Below are 12055 nucleotides of genomic sequence, written 5' to 3' on the forward strand. Positions count from 1 at the left end.
CTCCATTTCAAAAAGAAAACGTTTTTGCATGTGTAAGCTTGGAACAGGGGGAAATGCACCATAAACCCTAATGCTGTACTGTGTTGGCACTGAAGGTTTTTTCACGTGCTTGGATACATATAATTGCAATGATTACATAACTTGTTGAACATCTTGGCAACAGTCGTTCCTTTCTGGAGGCTTATTGAAGGACATACATATTTATTCTTTTACCATTTTTAAAAAAAGAGTAGGATTTTTTGCAGTTCAAGCAACGTGTAGCATTCTAATTATAGAATCACTTTCCACATGTGAATTCAACATACATTAACACCACTATGTGTATGTACCTAATGGCAATTAGTACATAGCAGAGGGTAATTTTACCAGAAATTCTCATTTTATCTTGAGTCTTCAGGCCTTGTTTAGTTTAGTCACTGTCAGTTGTTTGGAATTAAGCAAATGGAATTTTGCCCATTTCTTTGCTGATTACTTCTTGTATAGTAAAGTGGCTGCTGAATAGCATCAGTGCTAAGAAAAAATCTGATCCTAATAAGCAGCCTGTTGCAGAAGGTGTGCTTAAATACTTGAGAGTTTATCTTAATACTGCAGGCCACAGACAGACACTGTCTAGAAAGATGTTTTGATGTAACTAAATGAAATTCTACTCATTTTTTCCACTAACTGCTTAGCAGAGTTTTAAGCTAACTCTAGCCTTTGCTGACTGCACCCTAAACACCACTGATCAGAATAGTAATCACCTCCAGAAGTTATTAGCATTCATCAGCAATACATTCCCTGAATGTGATGAGAGACCAGACAGTCTAGGCCCTGGTCTGTCTGTGCATTCAGTGCTTATTTTGGGGTATTTTTTGGTGCATAATTTAGCTCGTTCTGTGTTCATAGGTCAAGTATGTTTGATGCACTCAAAGCAGAGTATTAGAGACCATCTATCCAGCATATAATTCACTCCAATCTTAGAGTCTTCAGATCTGTGAATATGGCATACCCTTTACCTCTTCTCCTAATATAGTAGCTACATGTAATGTAATTAATGACATCGATGGTGAGGCAGCAGTGGGAATCACTATGCAAGAAAATATGATGACAACATTTCATTGTTATTTTTTTCTCATGCTGTCATTTTTACGTAGCATATCCTTATAGCAAGAGACCAAGTGAAATTTCAGACATAAAATAAAAACACTCTTACATACCATTAGAGACAAAGATCTTCACTAATTTTATTTCTCTTTTCCTTTGATTCTTTTTTGATTGCTTTTGTGTCTTGGCAGCCTGATCATTATTCCTGCTGCAAGGCAAGATCATTTCTCTCTGGGACTTCATCTACTTTCCATCTCCATGTCATCATTTCTGTTTAGCTTGCTTTTTTCATTATGTAGTCCTGCAGCTTGATATCAGCCTTTTTTAACCTGGACTGCCTAGATAAAGATGGGGTTTTTAATTACAACTGCAGAAACAAAGTTGGTTCATTAGCATGTGTTAGATGTCTGAGTAACTTCAGCTTTGAGAATGTACATATTTTACAGCTCAGTACATCAAATGAAGATGTTACAGTGAATTCATTATTCATTTGTTTGCCTAAAAGGAAGCTGAAGGAAAAGAGAAGCTCTTTCACTTATAACCTTTCACACTTTGTTGGTTTCATATGAAATGTCATCACCTGAATCTCACTTCACCTAAACTAGAGAAAGAAAGTCAGTCCCATCATTCAGCCACCATGCATATAATACATATCAAAAAGGATTATACACACTGGCAGTGCATGGAACAATGTTGGTAACATATTTGTCACACACGTGAGTTTAATCTAAATGAAATAAAAGAACGATATTGAAGGATGCAAATTAAAGATTAAAAAAGCAGTTGTGTGTTACACTAAGGAAAGCTGTAAAGCATTAATGTGTGATACCTCTCTTCACACTTCTCTATATTGCCCTCTACCCTTAGCAGTGCAGATTTTTTTTTCTAGATTCTCTGAATAAATTGAACTCCTGTGCTGTAGTGAATGCTATGAATGATCAGATGAATATTGCCTCAAGCAGGAAACATTTAGTCTTTCTTTCTATTTCAGGGTAGAATACTGTTGTGGATCATACACTTGAAAGAGAATTCAGTCCTTTCCTTCTTTGTTACGTAATTCTTTATTTTGAATATACTTACTATGTTGTTTTGGAACTGATAGAAAATGCTTACCTCCTTCTTTAGCCTCATTGGCAATATTTTCTATGTTGAGACAGTAGTGCCTAGAATTAGAATCTTCTGTCAAAAAACATCAATCAGGTCAAAGCTAAATGACAATACAATGATCCTAGCAGTTATTCAAATATAAGCCAGATTCTGAACTTCCATACGGATAAGGAAGGCTTTAGGTTTCATGCTGATACTATCAGCTTCATTCAAATTTGCTAATGACTAAGTGAATACATGAGGAAAATTCAGTCATGGCATTCTGTTAGCCTGATCCAGACACTCATTTGACTGTCAGGAAGTATATATCATCAATATTATAAGCCAAGAATATATAATAATATAAGCATAGAATAACCATCTTGGTTTGTCAAAACTTAACAACTTGAATCATGATTTTTCACTGGGACAGAGGAGGTAGAAACAAACCCAGTAAAAAAATCATGTATCCTGTCTCAGATTTTGTTCCCTAATATTGAAATAGATAGGACTATTTGCATGGGTCCTATATCAGTTCCATAAGAACATCTAAGAATAGTTAAAAGTTGCTGGACTTAGATTTTCTCCACTCGTCACTGATTCCCAAGAGAGTCAGGAGAGCTGTCACTGTCCCAAGAAAAGCCATACAGACTTTTTCTGAGATTGCTGCAATGCTGAATAGGTGCTTCTCTTGTTCCAAGTGTCATGCAGCATGTCTGAATCTCCCCAGATCAGAACACTCCATCTGAGTCTTTTAACTCATTTTTTTACAGACTTATAGACTAGCCCATGTGTTAGAAAAATGGAGATTGGTGACAGTATAAATATCAAGTAGCTGAAGATGTGTGTCTTGAAAGTGAAAATTGAATATAATAATTTGGGGGGGTTTATTTTGTTTTGTTTTGTTTGAATGAGTGTGACACTAAATTAAATCAGGGAAGCTTTTTTCAGATTCATGTGGTTCAAAAACATTTGAATAAGCAGTGGAAAGTGTAATTATACCTTGGAACTCTAGGAAGAATATCTTTGAAACTAACTTCTGGCCACCAGAGATTTCTGAGTCTTGCTATAAGCAGAGAAACCATAAAGGCAAGTCTGGGAAAAACCCTAAATTCTTCTACTCAAAATGCACAAATTGCTAACACTTTTAATGAATCTTTATTTGTTGATGGCAAAGTAGGCCTTGATATCTAATCTAGCTGACCATATATAGCTAAGGCAAAGCAATAGTACATGCACAACAGAAAGTAATAAGCAAAGAAAACTAAGAACATGGTTTTCTTGACTGTATGAAATGCATTAAGATCTTTAAGACAAATACGGGCTGTGCACCAGAGTTTTATGTGTTTGTGATTAAGGTAGTTTTCCATTTGTGGTGCAGGGCTTCAGCAGCAAATTTCAGATATTTTCTCCTAAGTATGTTTTGACAGGTGATACTGGAGCTGTATTACCTGTCAAAATACTGGATCGACAATAAGTGATAATAAGACACTTTCACTAATATGAGTAGAAAAGTCATCAATACATGCATTTAACAGTTTGTTACTTATTATAACTATATGCTCCCAAGTGATCCTCTATTCTACTGTATTTAGACAAAGTCTAATTGATTTGTGCATAAGAGCTGCACTGTTATTTTTTATTGGGCAGCAAAAGTATGTAAACAGGCTTTTTTTAAAAGTTGTGCAACATGTATTTAAACACACAAAAATATAAATTTTAGCTACATTTTGCAGCAACTAGAAAAATATGCTTGGCTTTATCTACTAAGAGGTAAATTAGCATCTCTCTCCCGGCAGACATTTTAGCAGATAGGACATGAGTTGCAGATGGCATTCATTCATACTAAATTGTATTGTTTTACTAAAGAAGAATTAAATGTGCAGTTGTTATTGTTCATTCGCTAATTTTAATGGCTAACCAATAACTTCTGTATTAATAATGTACTATCAGACTTTTATTTCATTTCTTTAGTGCTCTCAACATCTAAGATATGAGTCAGAAAAGAATGAATGAAAGAGCTGGAAAAAAAAAAAAAAAGTCCATGTGTTCACCAGATTTATAAAAATAATAAAAATGTGTAGGTTTGTACTAGGTTTTTTTTCACTGTAACAGAATGTGATGGCCACAGTCCAAGAATTCTTTCACCACTGTATGAGCTGGAATCACCAGTTACTGTGTCAGAATAGTAAAACTCAGTGATGTGGCTGTTCATTATGAAAGGATTCTTAAAGACAAAAGGGCAGGGACATGCTCAACTCACTGAAATGCAGTCAGTCATAGGTGCTTAATTCATGTAAGTATACATCTAATCCTAGATGGATACTAACATAGACTGCACTCACCAGTTTCTTAAAGAAACAAGCTTAAAGTTTCTTTTTCTAGGCATGTTACAGATGGAAGTGCTGTGCCGAGGTGCCTCAGCTAAACTCAGACTATTACGACACCCAGCAAAATAGCTGTGGAACTGCTATACTATAAATAGGGTTAATTTTGTGTGAAAAGAAATGCTGTAATGCCACTACATAGACTGAAAGTAGTTTTGGCATGCCACGTCTGATTATTTCAGCTTATACACATTCGGAGTTGAGGACATACAGAGTGAATGCCCCATGTGAAAAGATGGTGGCAAATTGCGGATAATCTAGAAGAGAACAATAATGATCAGAGGCTGGAGAAATGATGTATGAGGAAGGTCAGAAAGAATTGGCTTTGATTTATATATAAGAGACTGAAGGAAAACATAATAGTCTTCCAGAATGTGAAAGGCCATTAAAAATTTCATGGCAATCAGCCATTTTCCCTGCCTGTGGGTCTCTAGGAGGAAGAAATACACTTTACAGAAAAGGTGATGTATTTTATACTGTTAAAGAGATTTCAAAATATAATCTTGTGAATGGAGCAAACGCTGTAGAATATTTTATTTAGTTTCTTCCACTGCAAGCTTTCAAGAACTGTTTACACCAGAGTCTTACCTGAAATTATATGGTAATGCCACAGGTACTTTCAAGGTGAACATCCAGTTTTTTATATTATGATTCTGTGTCCATAAATGAAGTGGTTTCTCCTAGCCATTAGGGTAAAATGATAGCTTTATCAAAAACACCATTTCCCTGAGGCAAATGTAAAGCAAGTGACTTAGTCAAAACTGTACTGTAACTCTGTAATTTTACTTTATTCACTTAGTTAATTTGCTTTGTGCTTGAAGTGAGACATACATTACTACCTCATATAATTCTCTTAATACAGACAGAGGGACTGTGCGACAAATAGAGAGAGGCAATTGAGTTACAAGTTTTCTTTACAAAATCAAAAATTCTGCACATTTGTTTTCAAAATGTAATGATTAGTTCATGTTTGGTTTAGCACTAAAACCTATTACTTCAGTGCAGGGAGTTCTTTCAAGGAATTTTAGGCTTGAAAAGGTCAGTGAATTAATTTAGTATTGTGTAGGGAAGATAAGCCCGTATTTCCTTATTTAGCAGATTCTGATGAAAGATTCAAGACGTCTTCTCCTTTATGGTGAGAAATACATTTGGAAAATTTTAAGTTCTTCGGGCAAGTGTCTCCGAAAGAAAATATTATGATTTACATTTTCCATCATTTACAAAGCTTTTCTTATATTGTAAGAAAGTTAACAGATATACCAGGCTACTGAAAGGCATATGTTGGTAATAGATGTTTTTTCTAAGTGGTCTTTTGGGTTAATATCTGTGGGAACTGTGTGAAATACTTTTATGAGATTAAGAATTTTAACTGTGTATTAAACTAGCAATAGGAATCTCACCTTGACTCAAAGTTCCCTTCAAAAATCAAAATCCAAACTGAAACCTCCTAAGGTCCCCAAAACATTCTCCAATGTACTATTTCTCATTTTCATGCTGTTTCATCCATTCACTTCTGGCTTTCAGGTGAACCAAAAACATAAGAACAATAAAATTTAGTTGGTCTGATGTTTTACTCTTTTGATTATATTGTTTCACTGATTTCTCATGTAATATATCAGGTAAAAGAGATAGCTCTCCTCTATGGACAATAGAAAATCTTTGTTAGAGCACTTGAATAGTAAGCTGAATTATTCAATACATTCTTCATACTGTAATGTAGTGTCTCATTCAGTGAAAGGATTATTCAAGCTGCACACAGTGATCAGCCTTGAGTATAGGAAGAGGATAAAGCAAAAAGTAGTCAGCCTATTCACTTTTTCCATCAGTTCCATTCATATAAACCTGTTCAAGACCTTTTTGGAAAATCCTGCTGTACTTAACTCTTTGACAGACTCATCCTTCAAAATGAATTCACTAAGACCTTACCTTCCCTGCTGCTAGGAAGAGTTCAGAAAAGGCTTCTCACACTGATGCCAACAATATAGTTTTGAATTGTTCTTGGCTTGTATAGATAAAGATAAAAGACATGTGAGAGAACACATTTCAAATATGCCCTAGACTCCTTTTAATATCTGTTTCCTTTTGTTTTAATAACGGTACCATACTCTGTCAGGATCAGAATGGAAATAGTTTGGAGGTTATCTTTTCATTAATCAATTATCTTTCAGAATTAACTGCTAGGCTACTAATCATATCTCAGAAATTTCAAAAACTAATGGTGTAATGATGGTTGATATGCAGACGAGCTAGAGGGCTAAAGTTTGTTATGAACTGATTAGTCTAAAGTGCATTTATGTTGTCTGCATATCTGTTTGGAACTTCTTTTTCAAGGCTACTGTAATAAAGACCTTATAATTATATTGCACTATAACACTGCTTATTTTCTACCTAGTTTTTAAACTCCAAATACTTGGTTCAGATGAGCTTCAACAATCATAGGATCATTTAGTTCGGAAAAGACCATTAAGATCATCAAGTCCAACAATTAACCTAAGACTACCAAGTCCACCACTAAACCATGTCCCAAAGCACTACGTCTACATGTCTTTTAAATACCCCCAGAGATGATCACTCAATCAGTTCGCTGAGAAGCCTGTTCCAATGGTTGATAACAGTTTTGGTGAAGAAATTTTTCCCAATATCCAGTCTAAACCTCCTGTCCTTGCTTCAGCCAGGATAGACTTAACTTTCCTCGGGCTGAGAGGGAGCACAGCTAGACAGCCGAGTCTGATCGATCACTGGAGTATTCCATATCGTGTGACGTCATGCTCAGTATATAGGCAGACGTGTGCTCTCTTATGCCCCCTTTTCCGTTTCCGGGTCAGTGTGGAGGAATTTTCTGCTCTGGTCAGATCACTGCTGAGGGGGAGCAGGCTGCATACATGTTGCTGCACTCAGTAAGACACTACTGCATTTTTATCCGTTTTGGACTTACTATTGTTACGGTTGGTTTTTGTTCCTATTACTAGATTATTTATTTTTTTTATTCAACCTATGAATTTCTTCTTTTGTCCCTCCCCTATTTTGCTGGAGAGAGAAGTGGGGGAAGAAGTAAACAACTGGCCGTGTGGCAATTATCTGTTGTCTGAGTTCAAACCACAACACCTCCCCTGGCACAACTTGAGGCCATTTCCTCTCATCACTCGTTGCCTGCACAAACAGACTAGCACCCACCTTGCTAAAACCTCCTTTCAGATAGTTGTAGAGAGCAATGGGGTCTCCCCTCAGCCTCCTTTTCTCCAGACTAAACATCAACATCTTTGCCTTTACATACTCACTACTATAAATCTACTGTAAATCCTTTTTGGAGACCAGTACATAAAAATGTTCTTTTTTCCTGTACTAAAAAAAATGTATTCCAAACCAAAATTTCCAGAAGTGATTAATTGTTTTGGTAATACATTTGCTGAGACCTAAAAGAATCTGTCTACTTGGTGCTGTGTTCTTTCAGAATTTAGCATCCTATTTTAAATTCAGTGCCACTCTGAAAGCAAAATCTAAAACCGTAAATGTTTTATTTTCAGTCTTATTTCTGAATAGGAGTTTACAATTTTAATCTGTCATTTAGAGTTAAACCAAAGTGAATGAGTGACACTTGACCAAATCTTGTTCAAATAAGGCCTAAAAAATGTATTTCTGTATTCTGATTTTTTTAAAAAAATCTTTGAGTGACAATTGCTTGTACTAGTGTCACTGCCTACAACCTTTAGACTCAAATCAGCCTAGTCTTTAAATGGCAGGGCACTGTTGTGAAGAGGAAGATGGCTTCAGAGTAACAGCTGCTTAGAGACAGAACATTATCTGGAATGTCTGAGGCACTAAGCTAGCCTGATAGAGTTTGAGGCAGTTTCCATCATCAACAACTGGAACTACCCTTTTTCACTGCATTATTATTATTATCATTCAACATCATTGTAGTGATACTTTATTTTTGAAGGAAGACCATCTGAAAATGTTGTTAGAAAGTTTTGTCTGCAAAAGACTATTATTAGGAAAACCAGAACAGGAATTTTATTACATACTGCTGTTATTTCCTATTCCAGATTCAACATAATTCATATGTTGTTCTTACAGCAAGGAACATACTGTATGAATCTGCTATTACGAGTTTGCTGTCTCTTTCCTGATCTTTGTCCTTATAATCTCAGATGGCCTGTAACAGCTGGCTTATGTGTTATGAATCACCTGAAGGGGTTTTTCAGTCTGAATGACGGAACTTTATACTGGAAAATTATTTCTCTACCCTTGAATGTCAGGAAACTTTGTGTTCACATGTTCATGTGGAAATAAACTTCCTTTAACTCTGCCAGTGCATGGCAGCATCTTCTCTAATGTCTGTGACTTATCGGAGTGTGAATATCCATAAACATTCTTAGGAACTCTGTAGCTACTTAAACACCTCAAGTCTGAAATGGTTTCCAGCTTCTCATTTTTAATGGAAAATAAAGCATTTACATTTTCTTATAGTTTTGCTTTCAGTGAATGCTCGTACTTCCATGAAGAGCAAGGATTTGCATGGTCTGAGTGGAAGAAATGTAGAGAAAGAAAATGTGTGTATGAGGGCCATGTTAAGAGAATGTGCCTTTCATGTTTTCTAGCTATGTCTACTACTATGGTACTTAAAAGATTTCATAATATATTTAGTAGTCTTTTGAGAGCTTCTCTGATCTCAAATGTAGTGGTTTTGTCAGTGTGCAACCTATGATCATGAGACAGTGAAAACAGTAGTAAAAGGTATGCTTGTCATTACTTGCAGTTGAATTTCTCATTAAAAAACTCTCTTTGAAATCACCGATGAGTTCTTTTGTGCTTCTGTGTCTGTTTCATTCATCTTGCCATCTTTAGTGACAGGCAAGAGAGCATTAGAGAATTATTGCTAAAAGCTCTTTTCTGTAACCATATACAGTTAGTGCCACAGAAAAGCTCTCACTGGGTGCAGGTGAATATAGTCTGCAGAGGAAAAAGATCAACCCTTGCAACTGGGAGCTGGATGGATAAGAGGAAGGTGAAGACTGAAATTTACCAAAGATATTACAAACTAATTCTGAAGAGAAATAAACCCTGTGATTGTATTTCTGAAGAAGAATGCATGTTATCATCACCATACCTTACCACATTAAAGTTATCTGTTTTCCAAACAACATACACAAGTGAGGAAGAAATTGCCCTTACTACAGGGGAAGTAAACATGAACCAAAGAGCTAAAGCAAAAATGCATTTGGCAAATTATTTCAAAACTGACGTGTTGACATTTAGTGTTAAATTTTGTATGACTCAAGGGGTTTGAGAATTTTTTCTGAAAAAAACATTAATATTTAACCTCTGAAAAATAAACTTTAAGTGCTGAAGGCTGGGATCTTAACATAGGATAAAACAATTAACAAGAACTCTGTCTCAGAAAATAGTGTCATAACAATTAACTTACTTAATTCTTTGCTGCTGGTGAAGTCCAATGGAAAACATTGTTCTAATCTCTCACAAAGATAAATAGGACTCTAAATTGTTAGAAGTATTGGGAATGTAGGGTTTATGATCACAGAGCAAAAGAGTATAGGAGGCAAGTAAGGGCACATCTCTGAAGATCTCTTGTTCTGAGATGTCTCAAGAGGCAAAAGGAATAAAAGATGTAGTTCCATCAATTTATGCTTCATGTGCTCTTCCAGGAGGTCAAGTCCACATCAATCCAAAATCATGTTTTCTTTCTAAAAATCTAATACATACTTTCACCAGTTTCCACTCTCAAATAATTAATACACTGGTCTAAATATTATATTTATTTTTGAACATTTAGTGTCTCCTTCCAGCAGCAGTCTTCCCTCTGTATCAGCTAACTCTCACAGAAAGTATTTTTAAAAAACTGTAAAATGATTGGAGTTTATGTTAGACTGATAAATTTTTAAAAACCCCAACAACTAATATCTGCACCTAAAAAACCAGGCACATTTATTTTCTCTCAGCCTAACTGAATTGGAACAATTTTCTACAGGCTTCTAAATCTGAGTATATGCTTAACATTAGATTACTATACAAAATAAAAACAGGCATTTTCTGGTTTTTGCAAAGATGCTGGTAGCCTACTATGTTCCGAATTTCCATTTAATTTTTGTGTTGAACATTTATTTCTCTCTGTTACATTTGGAAGTGCTTTCTATAAAGTCCTTCTAGTGAGAAAGCTGGTTAGATTTTCAGGTATGCTTTCTGGAAGATGTCACTGGTTCTATAAGCATAAAAATTTATATATGGGAACTCAAGATAAAGAGGAGAACTACCTGTTTAGGTATGCAAAGAGAAAAACAGACACTTATTTTTTGTATTAATTTTATTAAAAGTACATAAAGTGTTCTACTTTAAAAAAAAAAAAATCATTCAAACCAAACAGGTTTAGTCAGTTTTATGCTCAGCCTTGTAGCTGCTAAGATTACATACAACAGCTGTTAGTGTCACTATTTTTCCATTTAAAAATGTATGCCATTCTATGGTAATTAATAAATAATAACTAATAAACCACTTTTTTTTTTTTTTTTCTAAAATACAGCTAACCAATGTAGACACAAGTTATACTGTGTCTGTATTAATGAGAAAGTAAAACTAGATTTGCTATAATTATATTGAAATAACTCAATTGGAAGTATAAATTTCTGTTTCATTTAAAGAAGACCACAGTGCCTTGTTTTAGTGTTAGGAATCTTGCATATAAATCACCAATATTCATTAAGTACCTGCAATACTTACTCTTTAAATATTTGAGTGTATACACAAGGGAGTAATTAATTAATTCCTCTTGATGAGGATTTTGTACAATATTAATGCCATTTTTTAAAATGTAGTATCAATAAAATTTTTTATTACAATGATCCAATTCCTTATCTATAAATTAAGCTATCAATGCCTGTAAAAAATTGTTTCAGGGTTTTTTGCCTCTAAAAAAAATTCTAAACCTACTTCAGTGGTTAGAATTTTTTCTCTTTATCTAGATAACTTGTTCTCAGACTGATTTGTGAATTCGTAGTGATCTGTAGCCTGTGAGTCTCAAAATAAAAATATCTGTAAGCAAAAACTATTCAGGACTGGGGACTTTGAAAGCATATGAAGTCTTTTTCAATAATTACTGTGCAGAGTGACTAACCTGGAGAATTCATGAGTTTCAAAGACACATTTCTTAATTTAACATTTTGGGGAATCAGCAGTTTTTCTCTGGAATTAGCACTTTAAATCACATTTTTATCAGAAATACTGTGCAATACTGTTTTTGCTGTTTCTTACAGTTTGTGTGTACTCATTGAGTTTGGTATGAGTCTAGCTTAGAGTGATTAATGAAGACATTTATTAAACAAGTACAATATATTGCACTGGACTCAGAATAATTTTTTTTTCAGTGCCATATGCAAGGATAATTAATAAGAATGTATTGTTATAAATAAAATGGAGACTGACTCTCAGTTTCACCTATCAGTCCCTGAAAATAAAATATTTTCAATTATTTAACACCCATAATACTT

At 34.7% G+C, this 12055-nt stretch overlaps 1 protein-coding gene across 18 annotated transcripts in view; it reads left to right on the forward strand.

Moving 5' to 3' along the window:
• Positions 1–12055, forward strand: part of PTPRD (protein tyrosine phosphatase receptor type D) — a 384409-nt gene that overhangs the window by 330817 nt on the left and 41537 nt on the right. The gene's annotated exons all lie outside the window — the stretch shown is intronic.

This window comes from Athene noctua, chromosome Z, assembly GCF_965140245.1.
Source record: "Athene noctua chromosome Z, bAthNoc1.hap1.1, whole genome shotgun sequence".
Classification (NCBI taxonomy): domain Eukaryota; kingdom Metazoa; phylum Chordata; class Aves; order Strigiformes; family Strigidae; genus Athene; species Athene noctua.